The sequence below is a fragment of the Delphinapterus leucas genome, chromosome 16, assembly GCF_059928025.1.
Source record: "Delphinapterus leucas isolate spDelLeu-1000000601 "Yukka" chromosome 16, BTC_Dleu_Yukka2, whole genome shotgun sequence".
In the NCBI taxonomy this organism is placed as follows: Eukaryota; Metazoa; Chordata; class Mammalia; order Artiodactyla; family Monodontidae; genus Delphinapterus; species Delphinapterus leucas.
The window spans coordinates 57,275,504-57,285,372 of record NC_143144.1 but is presented as its reverse complement, the minus strand read 5'-3'; positions in this window follow the sequence as shown (position 1 = coordinate 57,285,372).

The window sequence follows — 9,869 nt, the reverse complement described above, 5'->3', positions numbered from 1 at the left end:
GATGACAAACAATAAAAATACATAGTATGTTAGAAGGTGATAAATACAGAGAAGGGATATAAAGGAGGGAAGGGAGATGAGGAGTGCTGGCGTGGGTGAGGGGAGACAGACAGTCTGTGATTTCAGACAGCTTAGCCAAAGACCTCACTGAGGAGGTGACACTTGAGTAAAGGAGGCTAGGGAGTGAGCCCTGTGGAAACCTGAGGAGAAGCATTCCAGTAAAAAGAAGTAGCAAGTGCAAAGGCCCTGGGGCCGGAGTAACTTGATACATTCAAGGCATAGCAAAGAGGCCAGTTTGGCTCAAGCAGAGTGACGGACATTTGTGGAGACAGGTTAGGGGAAGGTCAGGTCGTGTAGGGGCTGGAAAACTAGTACAAGGGCTGTGGCTTTGGGGGAGTCCCTGAGTCTTGTGAGTAGAGGAGGGACATGATCTGCCAAGTTTTAACAGCATTACTCTTGCTGCTGTGTTAAGAATAGACCAAAGGCGAACTAGGAAGCCCAGTTATTATTATTACCATCATCGTCATCAACAACAACCACCACAAGAGTAACACCAGTTACTGAACCTGTGTCAGGCCCAGTACCACCCATTTTATTTTCATTATCTAGTTAAAATCTCACAACAACCCTGTACCAAGAGAAGGCCTTAATTTTCCCATTTTACATCTGAGGAGACAGGCTCAGCCAAAGTCAGAAAGTCACACAGACACATGCCCTCCCCAGTCTGGCCCCGCTCACCTGTCCAGCCCTGTCTCTCAGAGCCCCACTTCTTACCTACCCCCGTCTCCAGCCCCATAGAGCTGCTCCCAGTTTCCCCAATTCCACACACCCTTCCAGGCCTCTGAGCCTCTTGCCTATGCTCTTCCAGCTGCCTAGAACTCTCTCTTTTTTTTTTTATAAATGTATTTATTTTTGGCTGTGTTGGGTCTTCGTTGCTGAGCACAGGCTTTCTCTAGTTGCGGCGAGCAGGGGCTATTCTTTGTTGTGGTGCGCGGGCTTCTCTTGCTGCAGAGCATGGGCTCTAGGAGCATGGGCTTCAGTAGTTGTGGCACGCGGGCTCAGTAGTTGTGGGTCTCAGGCTCTAGAGTGCAGGCTCAGTAGTTGGGGCGCACAGGCTTAGTTGCTCCACAGCATGTATATGGGATCTTCCCGGACCAGGGCTCGAACCCATGTCCCCTGCATTGGCAGGCAGATTCTTAACCACTGCGCCACCAGAACTCTCTTTTCCCACTCCTAACAGCCACGCAAATTCCACCTCATGCTCTGAGAGACAGCTGCAGCCCCACCTCCCTGATTGCCTCCAGCACAGAGGTCATGCCCTCCTCCCCAGAAATACCAGGTGTTGCAAAAATCCTGCAGCTGGCCTCCCAGGCACCGTGTGAGCTCAAGGCCAGGGACCAACGCGCCTTCGCCTCCATTTCCCCAGCAATCAGTCCTGCAACGAAGCAGGCCTCAGTTTCAAACCCTGCAGACATTGTATTGGGTTATCCTAGGATATTTCGAATTTATCTAGGGAAGTTTTATTCTAAATCACATTTCCTTCATGCATGTTAACTTACATGCTCGTACCCTGACCTTGGGTAGATACTGGCAGAATCTTGGGCTGATGGGTGCATCACGCTTTAGGAGAATGACGCTCCCTCAGAAGAGGAGGCGCACGATGTGTGCTTTAGAATCAGCGGGACCCGAGTTCAAATCCTTCTCTGCCTCTCACCAGCTGTGTACCCGTGAGCACATCATTTAATCTGGGCCTTGCTATCGTCATCTGCAAACTGTGGCAAAGAGTATCTTCTTGTATGGGTTGTGTGAGAGCTGGAAACAGCGCAATGCAATGCCTGGCCCTAGGCGTGCCCTCTGGAGATGAATGAATGCCTCCTTGCCACCCCATCCCTAATCCAGGTCTGTCTTCAGGAGCGTCCTGCACATTAATACTTGGCCACTGTGCTCTTGGGAGGCCTCATACTCTTTGGGACTTTCACAGTAATTAACTGGGAATCCCTCTTCTGGCCGTAGGTCGAGCTCTGAGGTGCAGCCTATGGCTTCCCCAGCCCTGGTCCCTCATCTCAGAGCCCCTACCAGGCATGGCCCCCAAGTCTGTCCCCACTGCCTGAGCACACCTACATATTCACCCCTTCCCTCCCCACCAACTGTCCTGACTCTGTTCCTGCAAGACCTTCCTGCCTGATCGGCCGAGGCAGTCACACTTCCAGCAGACCCTGGGAAATTAAAAAGGGGGGGCAGGAATCCTTTGGGAAGTAAGAAGGAGGAGAGAATCCACAGCAACAAAACATGTCAGAACAACGTTTGATGCCAGAAACTAGACAAATACCCAGCTCCTGGTCTTTTGAGGTATTACAACACATCAGATCAGGGAGGACTTGAAAGTCCACCCCCCTCACTTTACAAATGAGAGACCCAGAGAGGATAAGGGACAAGCTCAAAGTCACACAGCAAGTGACGGGGTGTAAGGAGTCTGATCAGGGCTGTGGACTTGCCTGTAGCCACGTTCTTCCTAATGCACCAGGCTCCCCCTTGTCAGGGGCTGGGTTTGCACTGGACTAGCCTAGCTGACAGAGCAAAGTGTCTTGTTGAAGGCCCTCTGTTCTGTTTCCCTCAATAGATCCCAAAACCTTTTTGGCACTTTAATCCCCAAAAGCATGATGCCTGACATTTGTTTCTTCAATGGCCTCCAAGGGGGCCGAGTCCATCGATTAAGACCACATTCACTGTCTCCTGAGGTTGCTGCTTGACCTTCCTCTACTGTCACTGTGTCAGTAGTTGCAAAGTGCTCAAAACCTACACGGCACGATACATTTAGGGTAAGGGGGCTGGGATATATTTAGCCCCAACCTTCTGAGGTCAGCACCATAGCATCACAGAACTGTAGGGCCCACATGGGGACGACATAGCTCAGAGACTCCTAGCCGCCACCCCTGGGAGTCCCACTCAGTAGGGGCGACGGTGGGAGGGGGGACTGGGGATCTGTATTATTAACAAACTCCTTCAGGGATCCAGATTCCCTGCCACACTGGGAACTACTGAACTACAGCCCTTCACTCCGTGGGGAATCCGTCCCTCCACACCCTTACATTAGAGCATTCATTCAGGGACAGGGAGCTCACTACCTCACAAGTTAGAAAGGTTCTTGCAGTAAGAGCACAGGATACGCCGAGCTGACATTAGCCTTCCAGGTCCTAGCTGGCCTTCTGTGGTGACACAAGTCAAATGTCTCTTCTCCCTCAGGGACAATAATCAGGCTCTATCTGAGCACACCCTTCAGACCCTGCTTCCCCCCAACCCAGGTGGCTGTCCTTGGGTTGAAGGCTCCCAGTGTCCACCTGCCCTGACTAGCGAGAGATTCTCCTTGTCCAGCACACGGGGCTCCAGGTGTGGGTCACTGCCCCCCTCTTGCCCCCCAGTCCCCCTCACACTCATCTTGTGATGCAGGCATGTCTAGCCACTCATCCACACCTACAATGTGCCAGACACAGAATCAAAAACGGAACTGCTGGACAGGACCTTAGCACTCACATGGCCCAACCCTCTCATTTTACCAGACTCAGAGAGGGGGAGTGACCTGTCCTGGGTCACCCAGCGAGTTTAGCCCATACTGGCTCAATTTGTCCATCCAGAAATTCCCCAGTGCACCTCACAGAAGGCAGGGGTGCTAACCACACCATAGCTGAGCAGAAGACTCCTTGGGGCCTCAGAATCGCTGCAGGGCCGATCTCCAGAAGTTGACAATCCCCTCCCCCAGCATCCTTGGCCCTGGCTCCCGACCAGAGTGGGGCTGCTCTACCCTGACATCTAGGAAGCCCTGGGGCCCTCAGTGCCTGCCACCTGCTCACAGAGTGTTGGGGGCACAGGGGCGGACAGCCCACATCCCTCCTCCCCACCAGGTTATTTATAAAGTGTTCTGGGATGAGTCAGGCACACAGCTGCCCAGCACCGGCAGAGACCGTTCCCTCAGAAATGCTATAAACGAACCTGGGCTCTGGAATCCCACGCCGACCCTTAATAGCGCCTCACAGGAACGTTGAGGCAGGAAGCTGGGACCAGCAGGGGTCTGTGGGGCTGTCGTGATGCCCCCATTAGTGGTCTGAGCCTCGAGCAGGAACATGAGCCCTGGCAGGCTAGTCTTGTGGGAACAGATGGAGGAACCCCGGGCAGGGGAAGAAGGGCCTTGGCCAGACACCCTCCCTGCACAGATCACATGCTCCTTTCCAGCCAGTGAGGCCCCCTGCACCTTCCCAAACCAGACTGACAGACAGACAAGCCCAAGAAGACTGTTCCCACCCCCGTGCCCCCCAGGCACTGGCTCTCCCACCTCCATTCCTGTGTGTAAGGCTCTCCACCTCCGCCAACAGACCAGCTATTTTTAACTCTGGAAAGGGAGCCGGAGCCTCCAACACCCTCCTTGCTTCCTGCTCCTGGCAGCACTCTAATTACTTCCTCAGCGGGGTGCTGCCTGCCATGGGCACCCTGGCCGGGGCACCATAAATAATTGCCCCTGCCTTACACCCAGCTCCCCACGAGGCCGACCCAGGTGCCCACGCAGGGAGCGTGACCAGCCAGGGCCTGACCCCCGAGCAGATGCACGTCCTTTTATGAGCCTGAGCTGAGGGCACAGGGGGTCTTTGGAACCCACCCTCTTCTCTGCAGCCTCAGCCACAGCCCTGGAGGGGCCACTTGTGTGTCTGGCACACTCCGAGCGAGTAGGGATGGCAACAGATGAATAAGCGCTGTCCATCCTCGAGGGAGGCAAACACTTAAACAACTTATTATGCAAGAGAGAGGAATGAAATAAGTGCTAAATTAAGATACAAGCTGTGCCCAGGGCCTTCAGGCCCTCAATCCTTCTTCCCTACTTTATTTTTCTATTATAAAGCAATTCACATTCCTTTTTTTAAAAAAAAAATTGTAAATGCAGATAACAAAAGGAAATTTATAATACATTCATTATCCTGCCACCCAAGGACACAGCCTTGTGCACACCTGAGGGCCAGACTTTTTTTAAACAGGGCAAGGTCAGACCTCAGATCTGAGGGCCCCAGGGACCCTCAGCCTGGCTCCAAGACAGTCACTGGAACAATCAAAATTTACAAGAAATGAACAGAAAGATTTCAAAGCAAGATAATACAGAGAGTAGTACATGTTTATGTAAAAAAGAAAATTCAAAAACTACATAAATGTCTTGAAAACTTTTGGAAGGATACAAACCAAAGGGTTAACACTGGTCAGCCACAGGGACAGGAGTAGGATAGGGGCTGGGGAACAGATTAAAAAACTTTTTTCTTCTAGAAATTTCTTTATTTGAATTGTTATAATAATCACATATTTTTATTAAAAATTTTTTTATAATTTTAACTCCTTGAAAACTTTTTTAAATTGCTCAATAAATAATTTCCAAATGTTCTATAGTGTTGTATCATCTCTGCACTTAGAATAACATAATCTTAACACCAAAGGGAGGTGCAACTGCTGTGGAAAACAGTCTGGCAGTTTCTCAAAAGTTAAACATAGAGTTTCCATGTGACCCAGCAATTCCACTCCTAGGCATGTGCTCAGAATAATTTAGAACAGGTATTCAAGCAGATACTCGTTCACGAATGTTCATAACAGTACAATCCCCAACAGCCAAAATGTGGAAACAACCCAAACGTCATTAACGGACAAACTGGTCTACCAGTACAATGGAATATTATTCAGCCATAAAAGGGATTAAGTACTGATTCACTCGACGACTTTATGTTGTAATGTTAAAACATTATGTTAAGTGAAAGGAGCCAGACATAAAAAGGTCACATATTGTATGATTCCTTTTGTATGAAATAACTAGGACAGGCAAATCCACAGAGAGGGAGAGCAGATTTGTGGTTGCCAGGGGATGTGGAGAGGAAGGGGATGGGAAGTGATAACTGAAGGTACAGGGGTGCTTCCAGGGTGATGAAAAAGTTGTGAAACAGAAAAGTGGCAGCTGCACAACACTAAATGCGCTAAATGCCACTGAACCGTGTGCTTTGAATTGGTTGATCGTGTTATGAATTTCTCCTCGATTAAAAAAAAAAAAAGACTGGGCTTCCCTGGTGGCGCAGTGGTTGAGAGTCCGCCTGCCGATGCAGGGGACACGGGTTCGTGCCCCGGTCCGGGAGGATCCCACACGCCGCGGCCGTGGCTCACGGGCCCAGCCGCTCCGCGGCATGTGGGATCTTCCTGGACCGGGGCACGAACCCGTGTCCCGTGCATCGGCAGGCGGACTCTCAACCACTGCGCCACCAGGGAAGCCCCTTACTTTTCTTTTTAGCCAAGCATCTGCTGGGGTTACCAAAGCTTCTGGGGTCCGTGGAACTAAGACTCAGTCCGGGTCTGTCTCTCCTGCAGCTGAGGAAAGCCCCTTGTTAACATAGATTCCAGTAGCTACCGTAGATTCAGGTCTAAGAAGTGCTGGTCCAGGCACCTTTTTTAAAAAAATTAATTTATTTATTTTATTTATTTATTTTTGGCTGCGTTGGGTCTTCATTGCTGAGCACGGGCTTTCTCTAGTTGCAGTGAGCGGGAGCCACTCTTCATTGCAGTGTGCGGGCTTCTCATTGCGGTGGCTTCTCTTGTTGCGGAGCACGGGCTCTAGGCATGCGGGCTCAGTAGTTGTGGCGCACGGGCTTAGTTGCTCCGCAGCATGTGGGATCTTCCCAGACCAGAGCTCGAACCCGTGTCCCCTGCATTGGCAGGTGGATTCTTAACCACTGCGCCACCAGGGAAGCCCTCCAGGCACCACTGCACTGATGTTTCTGGGCCCCAGCTACTCCTGCCTGCCCTGCACTGCCCACCTCGGAGCTGCTGTGTGGTATTTCCTTTTTTCCCTTGAGAACCAAATAGTTCCAACACAGCTGCTGGGCTCTTTATAAGGATTCAGGTAGTCCAATTTCTAATAATTAAGGTCCAGTGACACCCGTATCATGTTTTACAGCGTACAAGGCATTTTCCCAGCTATTACCCCACTTGGTTCTTACCAAAATCCAATGAGGCAAGGATCACCGTTTCCTATATTATAGACGTAGATTAGATATAGATATACAAATACAGATCACCCAGGTAATATTCTTTGCTCTGAAATCTACTTTGTCTGATATTAACATAGCCATTCCAGCTTTCTTTTCACTAGTGTCAGCATGGTATATCTTTCCCCATCCTTTTCCATTGCACATATTTATGTCTTTATATTTAAAGTGTGTTTCTTGGAAACAATCAACAAAGTGAAAATGCAACCCATGGGGTAGGAGAAAATATTTGTAAACCATATATCTGAATACCCAAAATATATGATAATCTCTACATTTAATGTGATTACGGATATGGTTAGGCTTGAGTCTCTCATCTTGCTTTGTTTTCTATTTTTTAGTCCCTTTTCCCACCTTCTTTTGGATTGGATATTTTTGATGATTCTGTTTTCTCTCCTTCACTAGCTAACTAACCCTAACCTTCTACTATCTGAGTGGTTGCCTTATCGTTTATAAGATACATCTTGACCTTATCACAGTCTAACTTCAAGTGATATCATACCACTGCACATGGAGTATAAGAAACTTACAACAGTATATTTCCATCTCTGCCCTCCTGGCCTCCTTCCCCTCCCCTGTGCCATGACATAGCAACTCTCACAAGGAAGTAAACAGAGAATCACTGAGCTCTCTGGGGTCACTGAACATCGTGGCCTGATGTCGAGCATCTTGAAAACCATTGTTTCATGTATTTGGTCTGTTTGTTTTTTCGTTTCAGGTGGAAGGGTAAATCCAATCCCTGTTACTCCATCTTAGATGGAAGCAAACTCCTCAGTATATTTATGAGGACACCAGGACTCAGGGCTAAGCCCCTTGCCCAAGGCGAGGCAGCCACTAAGTGGCCAGGTGGGACTCCAACCAGATCTCTAGACACCAGGCCTGGTGTTCTCCTCCCTGCTTCATTGCTCCTGCAGGAACCACCCTGAGAAAGCAGAAAGAGTTTGTGGCAGAAGACAGCAGACTTTGCCACCACTGCAAAAAAGCTGCTCACAGCATTGTCATCAGCTTTAGACGCCAGTGTGATGATTATTTTGCAGAAAGTTACCCATTAAATAGCAACTTTCAGCATCTTTCAAGCCTCACCTTAAATGCTCGCTCTGCATCTTCAGAAGCCTCTGTGGCACAGTTTTTGTGTGTTTACTGTCTGTCTACCAAGGATGCTGGGAGAAGTTCCCCACAATAGGATGTGTCTGATTGAGCTGTCTCCCCCACTACCCTTCCGTAAGTATTTTCTAGTTGAATCCAATAACCTAACTGGTGGAATTACAGCAACTCTGGTATGTGCCTGCGTGCATGTGTGAATGCATGCATGTGTATGTGTGTGTGTGTGTGTGTGTGTGTGTGTGTTGATTTTGAGGCAAGAAGCGGGGGGTCCCCTCTTTTTATCACACTACTTGACTTGCTTTAGGTCCAGGGACCTATTTAGCTTAAAGGTGAGGGACTGAGAGAGAAGAAACTTTCCTTAAAATCACTTGGGGCACCTAGCTTAGACAAGACTCTGCCCAGACTCTGATGGGAGAGAAGAAGCCAGAAGAGCCTTCACTCCTCCCCACCCTCTGTCCTGCAGCAGAGAGGAGCTGGGGGCTCAGTTCTTTGCCAAGCCTCCTCCCCACGCCCCCAGCCGACTCCAGAAATGCTTTGTTTAAGAAACGAGTCTGGGGGCTTCCCTGGTGATGCAGTGGTTGAGAGTCCGCCTGCCGATGCAGGGGACACAGGTTCGTGCCCTGGTCTGGGAAGATCCCACATGCCGCGGAGTGGCTGGGCCCGTGAGCCATGGCCGCTGAGCCTGCGCGTCTGGAGCCTGTGCTCCGCAACGGGAGAGGCCACAGCAGTGAGAGGCCCGCGTACCGCAAAAAAAAAAAAAAAAAAGAAATGAGTCTGAAAGCAGCAGCATGGACTTCCATTCCCGCCGGCTACCTGTCACATATCCATTTCATTCGAGGCACTGCCATCCCACAGCGGTGGGACCCGGACAAGTGGTTGACATGGCCAAGACTCAGGTTCCTCACCTGTAAACTGAGCCTGAGAATATCCACCTCCCAGGGCTGGTTGTTAAATAAAAACACGATGTGTCTGGCACAGACTGGGAACTGGGCTTTCTTTCCACTCTCCTCATATCCCATCTGCTTTGTTCTAAGTGTTCTTGTACTACCCTTAGAAGTCTGTGTGGAGACTGGTGGTCTGTTGCTCACAACGAAAACCCATGAAAGGAAAACCAGTAAACAGCACCCACCCTGCACGGTCTAGATCAGAGGTTCTCACGCTTCACTGCACACTAGAATCCCCTGGGGAGCTTTTAAAAACCCCAAGAGCAGGCTGCACCCCAAATCAATTAAATCAGAATCTCTGAGGATGGGGACCAGACATCAGGATGTTGTAAAGCTCGCAGGGGTTTCCAACATACAGCCAAGGTTGAGAATGCATGGTCTTGTCCGAGAGACAAGAATGTTCTCGATGTCCTGCTCTCCCATCCTTTGCCTGCGATCCGAGCACATCTCAGGGGCTCCCTGAGGTGCAGTGACCAGGAGTGCAGGACAGGGACTAGGGGAAGGTGAGTGAGACAACATTTAAGGAGGCTCTCACTCTTAGGTCCCTGCAAGAGTGGGGTGACCACCTCTCGCATTTCGTCCCCTAGGCTCCACACCCTTAGGGAGGCACCACCCTCCACTTGCAAGATCCAGAGAACGAGGCCTCCTTACTCACTTCCTGCAGCCTAGCCCCACCCTGGCCACCCCAGCCTACACCTCCCCACCCCCCAGTTGAAGGCTCCAAAGGAAAAGTAATCCAAGGGCCCCGTCCTGCCTCCCCAAC